The 11,877-nt window shown below is 34.4% G+C and overlaps 1 pseudogene; it reads right to left on the bottom strand.

Annotated features, from left to right (window-relative positions):
• Positions 1–279: 279 nt before the first annotated feature.
• On the bottom strand, positions 280–393 carry LOC128127502 (small nucleolar RNA R71; annotated as a pseudogene).
• Positions 394–11,877: the final 11,484 nt, after the last annotated feature.

Raw genomic sequence — 11,877 nt, 5'->3', positions numbered from 1 at the left:
GAGTTAAAGGGACATATCCTTACTGAACGTAAGGATATCCCATTCTATGGGAAGGATCATGATGATGCTTTCAAGCATTTAGACGAGGTCAATGATATTGCAGATTATTTTAATACTCCTAATATCCCAAGGGAGACAGCTTTGCTAAGGACGTTACCTGTCACTTTCAAAGGAGCTGCAAAAGACTGGTTGAAGGCACTTCCATCTGGTATAATCACCATATGGGCCTAACTCCGTGAGAAATTTCTAGATTTGTTTTGCCCACCCTCTAAAATCTCTAAACTCAAGAAGGTGATTGCCAACTTTGAGCAAAATCCGGGGGGGGGGGGGGGTCATTATACGAGCCATGGGAACGCTACAAGGGTTGTTAAGAAATTGTCCTCAACATGACCTCAATATTCAGCAAGAGATGTCGATATTCTATAATGGGGTGAATGTCATGACTAGACAACTTCTTGTTTCACAAGGACCACTAACGAAGAAGAACCCAAATCACGCCAAGGAACTTATTGAAGAATTTTCAAAGCACTCTCGTGAGTATCACAACCCAGGGTGTGATGGAATAAAAGGCAGTGGAGGTGCATAAACTGAAGAGATGGCTACTGTGACGACAATGATTAACACTATAGATAGGAGATTGACCCAACTGGACCAATCAATTCATGCAATTCGAGTTGGTTGCAAGAGATGTAGTGGCCCACATCTGACAAAAGATTGCAATATGGATGAATATGGAAACAAGAAAGCTCAAGTTTGCTATTCGAGTGGGGACAAATTCGATGAAGATTGGATAAAACCAAAGATGGAGTGGTTGCCTTACGATGAATACAAGAAGCAAATAGAAGAGAAATTTAGGCAAACTGGACGGGGTTTTTACCAAAGAGAGAAACCACCAGCTGAGAAGAAAGTTGATCTAGAGACAATGTTAATGAAGTTTATGGAAGCTTCAGAAAAAAGGCATGATGCTACTGATACTGCAATGGAAGATCAAAGAACTATGATGAAGAATCATCATGCTATAATGATTGACCAACAATCATTATTAAAAAATCAGCAAGTTTCCATCAATAACCTTGAAGTTCAACTTGGTCAACCTACTACTTTGGTAAATAAAAGATTGTCTCCACAAGTTCCTGAAATGAAGACACAATCTCATGTCATGGCCATTAATACTGAAGAAGAAGCGATTTCTGAATTGCTAGAAGCTTTAGAAGTGGAGCAAAAGCCATCTTAACCAAATCCTAAGAAGACAAAAATCGAAAATGACGAATCTACTGGAATACCCAATTCACATCGTGAGCCCGCTATGCTCACGTCGTAGGATCGGTCTGAAGAGAAGAATTTCGTAGCTGTTCCAGTTTATAACCCGCCTTTGCCATTCCCGTCTCGAGCACATCTTAGCCCACTAGAAAGGGAACATCTGGAGTTTATTCAACAAATAAAGGGTATTGTGATTACTACTCCTTTCATTGATTCATTATCCAAAATTCCCGAATACGCTAAGTTCCTCCAAGACTTAATAGACACTCGTCAAGAATTAAGGAAGAATTCCAAGGTCATTCTAAGTGAAAAAAGCTCAAGGGCTATATTGGGAGATTTACCTAAAAATATGGGAGATCCTGGAAGCCTCACTCTTCCATGTGAGTTTGGAAATAATTTGAAGACATATGTTTTAGTCGATTCTGGGGATAGCATAAATTTGATGCCATTTTCATTCTATAAAAAAGTTAAATATTCAGAAGATGAAGGCTACGAAGATGACAATCCACATGGCAAACCGTTTAGTGACTCACCCCAGAGGGATAGTAGAAGACATCCTAGTTAAAATTGGGAAATTTTTTTCCCAGTTGACTTTGTAGTGATTGACATGAAAGAGGATGTGAATGTCCCCATCATTCTTGGTCGCCCTTTACTAAATACTGCTAGGGCTCTTGTCGATGTTCGAGAATCCAAGCTCACGTTGAGGGTCGGTGATGAAGTAGAAACTTTTGGACTACAAGATGGGTTCCAAGGATATAATGTTCAAGGTGAAGTGTTTAATATTGAAGATGACAATGAGCTTGCAGAACTGGAGAAAGTTATGGAAGAAGAAATTCAAACAATTCAGCAAGTCAAGCGCACCAAGCCAAGAGCTTCTGTTCCACTTGTACTCGAGGTGTTTGATTATAAAACACCAACATCTTGGGTGAGTAAGGAAAGTGATGACATGTCTAGTGATGAAGAAGAGGTCACATCAAAGGAGACTATCCTAGTGGTGAAGAAGGAGGATGATATTATGAAGCTTAAAGATGATGAAAAATTGAAGATTCAAGGGATCAAACGAAACCTCGATGGAAACGAAGTCAAGGCTAAAAGGGAGAATTATAAAAAGCCGTATATTCATCGAGTGCAAGCTTACAAGAGGCATTTCACAGAGCAAAAGATCCTGGTGGTGGACTCTTCTGACGAGTCAACGTAAGAGGCACGGAGTCCAGCTCAAGACTCATAAAAAAGAAGCGCGTCTCAGGAGGCAACCCGAGTTTGGTTTGCGTTTTCTTTCTTTTTCTTTTTAGGTTTTGCATTTTTAGTTTTAAAAACATTGATAATATCATCCAACTCACTTTATTCATAATTAAACACTGAGTGTGGGGTCCCTAAAAATAAAGTGGTAATAATTAAGGATCTAGTTAATAGACAAACGTGGAATTAATAAAAATTATATTATCATACAGTATTCACGACGTGAATCATTATGATTCACGACTTGAGTTCGGGATGTAATGGACAATGTATTCTTTAATCCATAATTAGCCCATTTTATGTTAAATTAAATGGCCCAATAATTTTAAGACCAGTCCCCTTTTGATGTAGAATGATTGGCCCAAAATTAAGCCCAGATAGGACTCACAACGTGAATCCTTAAAGATTCACAACGTGAACAGTAACAAACACGGGACCACAAATTAAGAACACATAACCCTCTTTGATCAAATCATTCTTTATTCCCCACGAAATGAAAGAGAAGACTGATCCCCCTTGCTCCGATTTCGGCCGACAAACAATCCATTTTCGTTTTTGCTTACGTAATCGTTCGATCTAAGGTAATACTTCTTTATTCTCTTGTCTAATTCTTCTTTAATAGGTGAAACTTAGGGTTAGGGTTTGTAATTAGTTGAAATGTCGAAAATATTCCCTAAAAATCCCGTAATAGACTTGGAATGTTGATGATTTGTGGTTGGAATTAGCATAGGAGTAAACCCCAAGCATTGTATTGGCCCGATTTCTACAGAAAGTGGACAGTTTCAGTTTGCGATGACGAACTCACGACGTGAATTCTTATGAATTAACGACGTGAATTCTGGACTTGATAGTTTCATGTTTCTTTTATTTCTAATATGTTGGGTTGTTTCTTTTGGCTGTGTTTGCTGTTTGTTTTTGCTGAAATGGGTCCTAGAAGGGAGGTGCCTATTGGAGTGGCGGGTTTACACCCATTTTATAATTTCCCAACTTCAATTTCTCAAGGAGTCTTGACCTGATGGAATAACAAATTGGGGTGGTTATATAACCGTGAGATTGTAGTTACACCCACTATTTACTGGGCGCGTTTGAGGGAAGTTGGGCTTATGGATAGTTTGTCCCCATTTCTTACTAAAACTTTTATTGGAGATGGTTTTTCATTTACTTGCTCGGGATGGCTCAATCTTTTCCGTGTCCAATAGCGGGTTTATAAGGAGTTGTGTGTGGTGTTTTTCGCCACAGTGACATTCCAAGAGAATGTCCAAGATCCACATTATCAGCAAGCACTTGTCTTTCGTCTCGGGGTTGAGTAACAGGAATGTAGCCTCGTGGAATTTTCTTGGAGGGTTGGTATATATGATCACCAAGAGGCTAGGACTCCCGAATTTGGAATGTTTTCGAGGGAGGAAACTAGAGTTTATGCGGATGGTGTCAAAGGATTTGATTTTTGGCATTCTATTGCATCCGAGATATTCAATTCCGGAGTGTCCCCCGAGAGTAGCATTCGATCTCCTATCCACCGAGTACTACATCGCTTCATCACTTTCTCCATCAATAATAGAAGGCATGGGGACAAGGTAACAAAGCATAATTTATTTTTCTTATGGTGTATATTGCAGCCGGGAGTGTGTTGCAACATTCCCTACTTTTTTGCACGCTTCTTGGCTGACTCTGCTGCCAGTTCTCGTCCCGATAGCCCTATTTGTAGTGGGAAATTTATTTCACGCTTGGCTCGGTCGTATGGTTACTTGTTCTCGGTATCACCCGTTCCATGACTTTCATGGATGGGCACGAGTTTAGTATGGGTTATTTAGAGACCGTGCGGGTGGTCTAGAATTATGGAACTCACTGGGGTATTTTGGGGTCAGATGATGAGGATGGTGGTGAGCAGCAGGGTGATCAACCCGCACCACAACCAAGGCCAAGGAGAAGGAATGTTAAAGGAAGAGGTGAACGAGTGCAGCCGGTGCATCCACCCGCACCCATGGTAGGGTCACATATTGGGGATGATATGATAGGGTATTTTGACCAGCTTTCTGTTGTATAAGGTGTCTAGGTCCATAACTATTTCTGGTATGTACTTGACCCGACCCGGCATCGTCCATTTGGGTTGCATGGCATCATGCATTTGGATAGACTAAATGAGAGAAATAACACTTGTGGTTTATTAATATATTGTAAGTTCTAATATATTAATAGTATTATTTAATTAGTATTTATCAAGAATTAATTTGGAATTAATTAAGTGATCAAAAGATAACTAATTAAATATATGGGTTGATTATGTAAATCATCCATAACTTGTATAGTGGGCTAAAAGGCTCCATGGATTATCAAGTTGGGTTAAACCCATAGGATGCTCCATGGATGCTCCATGGGAGTTACAAAACCATGGGTCATGGAAATGAAGAGTCATGACACATTAGGGTTTACATGGTGTAACCCTAGATGTGTCACACTATATAAGGAACATGTTCTCCACCAAAATCGGTTACACAAAAGAGATAAAAGGGCTAGGCCGATTTTCAAGTGTGTGTATTCTCTCAAAAGTCATTCCAAAAGCATTTGGTGTTGTGTGAAGCATTTGAAGCATCACACTTGGGGTGCTAGGCTCACAAGGTTTCAAGGAATCAAAATCAACTACAAGGTATGTAAATCTAGCCATCCTTCTACGATAAAGCTCCCCATGTATGCTATATAGGATTATGAACCTTCGAAACCAAATTTTGCATGTATTTAGACAAACATAGATCCAAGGTTTATTAGGGTTGCATGTACATTTAGGAAGTGTTAGAATGCTCAAAACACATCAATGGTATCAGAGCCTAGGCTTGTTTGTGAATACTTGATGCAAAATAGTATTGAAAAATCGATTTTTTGTTGTGTGCTCAAGTAACTCGACGAGTCCATGGGGAGGACTCGATGAGTCCAAGTGAAAATGCAACCAGCTCGGCGAGTCAGTTCGTGTACTCGACGAGTTGGTCATGCAGAATGCAGAAATTCGATTTGTGCTGTTGGAAATAGACTAGAAACATTACCCTAAACTGTTTTGGTATTATAAAACTTGTTTTAGATGGTGCAATGGCTGTTCTAATCCATTTACAATGGCTAATATCAAATTTTCATGATTATATGTGTTCATATGTTCTTGAAATTTTGATATGAATGTTCATGTTCTTATGAGTTCTTGATAGATCATAGGAGCTACTTGTTTATATGATGAATTCATGATCTTTATGTGTTTTAATGGAGTCCATAACTTGTCCTCAAGTTATGGATAACCAAAAGTCTTTGTGTTAAAAACCATTAAAAGAACATATAAGTTATAAAATAAAGAGTCTTCATTTTAGTAACTCTTAAGTTATGAATATGAAAGGTTTTGTAAAGTTACAAAACTTGCCCTCAAGTTTTGGAACAAGTAAAGTCATGTTTGAAACTTTAGTTCCAACCCTTAGATTTTTAAAAGTTAAAAATCAAGCCTTATACTTTATAATATTATAAGTTAATAATAATAATAATAATATATATATATATATATATATATATATATATATATATATATATATATATATATATATGTATGTATAAGATCAAGTCGTCTTACCGCTAGTACGCCTCATTCATGAAGTCAGTCTATAAGGGGGGTATAAGGTTGTTGCCTATAAAATGGCAACTTAATGGGTGTCCACTCTCACCCACCGCTTCCTTGATCGGTGGAGGGTCGTTAGCCGAATGGGTAGGACAACGACTTATCAATTCTCATGAAAAGTATGATGAATATTATAAAGTAACTAAAATGCTTTATTAAATTCCCAATTTTAGTTACTTTAGGAAAATGTGAATAAGGTGCTAATCCATGAAATTACACTTACACTTTGTTTAAGTCGTTGGTGGAGCATGTGTGGTTAACCGGCACACTAACTTGGACTTAACAAGGTAGGTAAAGGGTGACTTAAGGTTTATCATAGTATCGGTGGAGCGTGTGTGGTTTACCGACACATCGATTGAGTGATTAACTTTAAGAGTACCAAGTGATTTGCAAGGTTACTTCACAACTCGTTTTGTGATCCTCGGTATCCCAGTCACAAAACTTGGAGGGCACACTCGAGATTGAAACATGCCTTTGAAAAGTTTATTGAATCTCAAAAGAATCTAGGAATTTCTAAGAACCAATTAAAAAACCTAATATTTATATTTCGTTTCTCATGGTGGAAATTTGTGAATCGCCATTCACCTACCTTTCAAATATGTTATAGCTTGGATTATGACATACCTCTTCTAAGTTATAATATATTGTGATTGGATCCTAGCCTTAATATTACATTTGGGTGTTTTATTAAGGCTCTCTTAATATATAAACTAATCTTGTTCTCTTCTTTCAGATGTCTTCAAACAATGTTGCTTCAGGCTCTAATCCTAATGGCTCCTTTACCCTTATGAACTTTTTTTGGAAAGTCACTTTTGATAGATCCAACTTCAATGAATGGATCAGAAACATGAGGATGATTACCCGTACGAGGACAAAGAATATGTCCTCGACAAGGAGCTTAAGGATATTGATGAGACCACTGCAACTCCCCAGGAGATCGCTGACTTCCGGGCACATGAAAGGGATGCTACCAAAGTGGCATGCATCATGTTAGCCACCATGACAGCAGAACTCTAAAAGTCCTATGAGAACTTCTACTCTTTTGAAATGCACCAAGATCTGATGGAAAGATACCATCAAAGTGCATGACAAGAGAGGTATGAAATCATCTGCTCCATCATAACAACAATGATGAAGGACGGAGAATCCGTCACGAGTCACATGTAGAAAATGCAAAGGTATCTGGATCGTTTGCTGAAGCTTAATGTGAACTTCCCTGAGGAGCTTGCAATAGATATCATTTTGCACTCCTGACCCTCGTGCTATGATCAATTCCGCATGACATATCACATGAATAAGGAAGAGGTCACACTCAACAAACTTCAGGAACTCCTCAAGACTACAGAAACAGGTCTTAAAGGTAAGTCAGTTGTTAACACTCATACTCCAAACTCCGCCCCTGTCTTGGCAATCGGGAAAGGTAGAGGGAAGAATAGGAAGAGTTCTTCGAAGGGTACCAAGGTTAGGACCCTTGATGGCTCTTCTTCAAGTGGAACCAAAAAAGGTTTTGCCACTCCTTCTTCTGACCCAAAGGAGGCTGAATGCTTCTATTGCCATGAAAAGTCACATTGGAAGCGGAACTGCCCAAAGTACCAGCAAGATGTAAAGGTTGGGAAAGTTAAATCCAACCATGCAGGTATTTACACTATCTTATCTAATAACTCACCCAATTCTAATTCTTGGGTTCTTGATACCGGTTGTGGTATTCATATATGTTCTGATTTACAGGGACTAAGAAGAAGTGAGAATGTGGAGCATGGAAGAATAAACTTAATCATGGGGAATAGGACAGCTTTACCTGTCACCAAGATTGTATTTCAATCATATGTTTCTCACCGTTAGATCAAATTGATGACATCATCTTCCCAAAATATAATTCAAACATAATTACATTTAATTATAGAATCTTTAAATTCAGTAATTATGTTATCAAATGAAGCATATCGTTCTATTTATATATAAGATATCAATTTCTCTAATTAATATTATTCCTAATTTAACTCCCTTATTTATAGTTTTTTGCTTCAAAATTCAAACCCGTTTTGTTTTGTTTTGTTTTTTTTTGAAAATCTCATTAAATGAGCATATCAACAATTCGGGTATAAACATATAAAATTTAATCTAAGCCTATTAAATCAACAAAATATTTGAGAGTCAAAATTAAAGTCAATATTATTCATAATTTATCTCCCAATATATCCCGCATAAAATGAATCAATTTGAGATAATAGTTTGAATTTTAAAACTCATTAAATAAGCAAGTTAATTAATTTGAAATTTTGAATCAATATAACTGATATCTTTTTTTTCAAGATGAATAGTTGAAAATCTCCAAGAGGATATCTTTGGATCCCAATTTTTTTGGAAGATAATGATTTATTTATTCATAAACACCCTATATATACGATTACACTGAAATTGTTATTCTTACTATTTTGGATTGGGTCCTACGATTTACAGTGTTCTTCTTCGGCGGTCTTCTTCTATAATTCTTTTTCTCGGGTTCTTTTTTTACTTTGTTCTCTTTATTCTTCTCCAATTTCTTGCGTTTACTTTGTTCTTATTATCTGTTATTACTGTATTTCTGTTGAGATGTCATAAAAAAATTGGTCAATCTACTTTAAGCATATTAGTTTCATTAAAGCATATCATTCTATTTAAGTACGAGATATCTGTTTTTCTAATTAACATTGTTCATAATTTAAATCCCTTATAATTAATATTGTTCCTAATTATGTTATAAATTGAAGCATATCATTCTATTTAAGTATGAGATATCCGTTTTTCTAATTAATATTGTTCCTAATTTAACTCCCTTATTTATAGTTTTTGGCTTCTAAATTCTAACCCGTTTAGCATTTTTTTTTTCCTTTTTGAAAAAACTCATTTAATAAGCATATCAATAATTTGGTTATTAACTGATAAAATCTAATCTAATCCCATTAAATCAATAAAATATTTTATAGTCAAAATTAAAGTCAATATTATTCATAATTTATCTCCCAGTATATCCCACATAAGTGAATCAGTTTGAGATAATGGTTTTAATTTTAAAACTCATTAAATAAGCAAGTCAATCAATTTGAAATTTTGAAACATTATAACTTATATCTTTCTTTTTTACAGATGAATAGCCGAAAATCTCCAACTTGATATCTTAGGGTCCTAATTTTTTTGGAAGATAATGATTTCATTATTGAAAAACACCTTATATATACGATTACATTAAAAAATATATTGTTGTTTTAAATTGTTTTCGTAAACATATAAAAAAAAGTTAAAAACTTCATAGTAGGTCTTTTTAGGTATATAAGTCAAAACTACAAATCTCTAAATTTTTTAATAACTTAAATGTAAATACCAACTTCTTATTAGATAGAAAATAGCTTTAACAAATAATTTATATTACTATATATTGTTGTCAATTTAAAAAATATATATATATTTTAATAAAAATAATCAGATTTGAAGGGTGTCATGCTAAATAATTAATGGTAGATACTTATTGATATGTTTTCTGATGAGCATCAACAAAAAAAACTATTTATACTTACTTTATTGTCAAGTTTGCATTATGAATTTTTTTAAAAGTATATCACATCATTCATATTTGGATGATAAGAGTTTTATTTTATTTTTATAATTTCGATTTTGATTACATACACAAGACTTTCTACATTATATGTTTTAGACTAAATTACATTCGGCGTCCTTGCGTTATGTCAAAGTTACAAATTTAATCCCTAAAACTATATTTTCACTCTGACCCTATGATTTTGAATTTTTCCTGTGTTGTCTATTTTACTCAGTCAATATTAATTGGTTGAATAACATGTGTTTACCAATCATTAGTTTTTTCTCAAATAGAAACATGACTCAAAGTAACAATACATTCATAGACCAACTTGATATTTCAAAAAGTCAACTTACCATGAGAGTAAGAATAATCCGTCTCAATTTACCATTACAATGACGCTGGAGAGAGGCGAAGACTAAGACGTTTACATTTATAAAATAGAAGATTAAATCTATGTTTAAAATAAAAATTTTATTTCATCATTTAAAGCAATAAAGACGTTTGATTGTTTTTCAATTATACATTTTCCACCCTTACATCAAATTGCTTACATCATCTTGACCAATGTTTGGTCAAACACGCTGTCGATCAATGTTCCTGCTCAAACCTTCACCAATTTCCTCTATCCCTAAAATAAAATTCAAATTTCGAAATTCAAATCCTCCCTAAATTTAAAACCAAAATTTATGCAGTGACCATCCTATATGTTTGCAAATCAACATGATATATCTTCTTAATTATTCTATTTTATCTCAGTGTACATCGCTGGTACCAAAATTCCTCAAGGGAAAAACAGTCACCTTGCATTTCAATCTTCTTAATATAGTAAATACTTCTATTTTTGAAAGTAATAATCGGTCTTATACATGTTAAATTACAATTGCTCGATTACCAACTATCCAACTTAATAATTGTGCATATTTATTCTTAACCCTACCCTTTTTATAATGATATTGATTGGATTTACTATAATTAGTGGTAATATCCTACATACTTAATAATTGATTATTTTGACAAAAAAATATTTTCCATTAACCTTGATAAAAAATTTGTTGAATTAAACGTATTTTTATGATTATAAATTTATTTTCTCTACACACTTGTACTTATCATCTTGGAGATGAAAAAAGATTAACCATGGCTATATTGAAAAGTGTCAAAAAGATCTTATTGCTCACACCTTTCTGACATGATCTTTAAATGTTGTTTGCTCCATTCTTTGTTTTTTATTTATATTGTTTTTGTGTATTTGATTTGTTTCTTTAAGAAACTCAATTTTCCATTAATTTTGATAACAAATTTGATGAATTAAGCATACTTTTATGATTATAAATTTGTCTATTTTCTATTGTTAAATCACGTGTAAATGAATTTAGATAGTTGTTAAATTTCATATTCTATAATGTGATTTATGCACTAATTAATTGAATAATAGTACATTCCCAAGTGGTCGAGTACCTCCACGACAATAAGCAAACATGTAAATTATAATCAATTTCACAATATTGTATTTTTTTACTGACTTTAAATGAACAATTACTTCTTTCGCTTGCTTTATATTCTTGATTACTCTTATAAGGTTGTAATAAAATAAAATTTTGATAAATTGAAAAAATTGTTCAGCGAAACCTTAAAATTTTGAAATTTGTTGGAAGTTTGGTTATATGTCAATTTAGGCTTCTTTTGTGTTGTCATGTTTGTTGATTTGGCTATGTAGGGTTCATTTGAAGTTCCACTTCTCTACAAGAATGTTAATGTTCAGATCCAACTGGAAACAATCAGAATCGGTAAGCATTCTAAATGATTTTTCACTTACATTAATCAAAATTGTTACTTTAAATGGTGCGTCCTCATAGATGCCACATAGTTATCACTATAAAGACCTTCTAGCGGTCTATAAGAGAATCCTAGCGGCTCTATGAAGAATTTTCCTGCGTTTTCAATGGAGGATCACTCTGCCATATTCATTCTCTATAGTTCTATCTCTTATTTTTGATATAGATGCATCTCACAAAAATTAGGTAGAAAGAGGTGTTAATGACCATTAAAGATGAAAATGTAAGATATAATTTAAGAATATCATGTAAAGTGTAAATTATAGATTTGTAATATTTATTTCTATGAAAATATGTTGTTCGACTGCTAGGTTACATAT

The sequence above is a fragment of the Lactuca sativa genome, chromosome 7 (assembly GCF_002870075.4).
Source record: "Lactuca sativa cultivar Salinas chromosome 7, Lsat_Salinas_v11, whole genome shotgun sequence".
Taxonomy (NCBI): Eukaryota; Viridiplantae; Streptophyta; class Magnoliopsida; order Asterales; family Asteraceae; genus Lactuca; species Lactuca sativa.
This window is presented reverse-complemented; position numbering and strand designations above follow the sequence as displayed.